The sequence below is a fragment of the Homalodisca vitripennis genome, unplaced genomic scaffold, assembly GCF_021130785.1.
Source record: "Homalodisca vitripennis isolate AUS2020 unplaced genomic scaffold, UT_GWSS_2.1 ScUCBcl_1001;HRSCAF=4058, whole genome shotgun sequence".
In the NCBI taxonomy this organism is placed as follows: Eukaryota; Metazoa; Arthropoda; class Insecta; order Hemiptera; family Cicadellidae; genus Homalodisca; species Homalodisca vitripennis.
This window is the reverse complement of record NW_025777118.1, coordinates 76,746-78,553: the sequence shown is the minus strand read 5'-3', so window position 1 is coordinate 78,553 and position 1,808 is coordinate 76,746.

Sequence of the window (1,808 nt, the reverse complement as noted above, 5' to 3'; positions counted from 1 at the left end):
TTTAACTAAAATTAATATATTTTAGACTCGGTATAACTCATGCAATTTAATATATTTCTTGCCTCCTATTTTTAGAAAGCCCTACGCCTCGCTCTTACATAAATTAAATTAATAATTCTCACGTAATTAAATTAATGGGTGACTCACTAGCCCGACGTTATTTTTTCTATTTAAGTAAGTTCAAAAAGTTAACAATTAAAGGTTGAGACAAGTTTTAGTTTTTCAGGACTTAAAGTATGTGATTTGAAAGATAAAATTAAATCACAACGACCTTTTTATAATTCTGATTACCCTCTATTCATGCTGATCGCCACAAATGATATTCTGAACGCCACGCCTGTTGACATTTTAAAGCAACAATTTATAGCTCTATTGAAATGCATTCGACGGCTATGTCCAAATTTACACATTCTAATCTCTCAGCTTCCGGTTTATCCTCGTATTCAACGGTGCAATCACACAGTTAATAAATTAAATGCCTTCAACCAGTTTTTATCTTCATTGAAGTCGGTAAACAACATTATGGTTCCTACTCCCACGGTCATTTATAATCGAAAGTTATTCCATAAATTTTACCCACATTCGGACAGACTAGACAGCGTACATTTTAACAATGAAGGGTTTTTACTTTTAACAATGTTATTGAAAGATATATTTAAAAAAAACTCTTGAAACCAGTTATTAAAACCAGCCAAAATAGAATATAGACTTGTTATTTTAAAACTGAATTAAATGTTTCATAGGTTTAATATACTGACTGTTATTATTTTTCTGTTAAAAATACTTTAATGCCAGTAAGTAATAAAAGGGTGTCTATAAGATAAAATATGATGCATATATAAGCCTTAAGTAATAATATTACTAAATATAATAATTTTTATCTATCCAATTGAATATTACGCTTAAAATAATTGGCCACTTTAATAAAATTGAACTATCAAATGAAGCACTAAATTATTGCAGTAATTAATTAATAACAAATATATAGTAAAAATGAAACATACAACAATATTAATTGGTAGACCCCCTTATGGTTACAATGGTACTGAATACCCCTCCATATTTACATAATAAATAGTATTGTGATATTAGTATTGATATAAATTAGTAATTGATATAATTTATTTATATTAAGTCAAGCATAAATAAGATGTTAGAGTGCGAAGATATCCTCAAAGAAGACGTTAGTGTCACTGATCCACCGTATGAATGGGAAAAACGCCCTAAAGGACTGACTTTGGTAAATCTACTAAATGCATCTCAGGCCAAAGAACAGTGCTTATATTGGGGAATAACTCCAGCACCTAAGTTAGAGAACAATCGTGTTCTACTAAAAGAGCGTATCAGTGGAGCCAACTGTCAAGCAACTGTTCTTAATCCAACAGAGTCGTCTACTAGCCATACAACCACAGACATTCAGAGTCCCGTTACCGATTGGATGCAAATAGTCCACACAACGGCAACCGCTGTGGGAAACCAAATTGCGTCAGACTTGTCACAGATGCAGGGGACTTCACCGTCACCCTCGACATCACGCGCAATGTTGCCCTCTGTGTTAACTGATTTAATTACAGCTTTACCATCGCTTGATGGAATAGTTATTAGAAAACTACTCGATTTTGTTATAAAATTTAGGGAAACTTTGATGCTAAATTTAGCTAATCCAGACAACGTCATATTACCAATTTTACCTAAAACTACAGGTCAATTAAGAAATATCTGGCTACAAGCTATTTCATCAAAACAGAATCCGGAAATTCTAATAACCACCGTACTCGATACTTTTCTGCCTACTAGAGCTCGTCAAC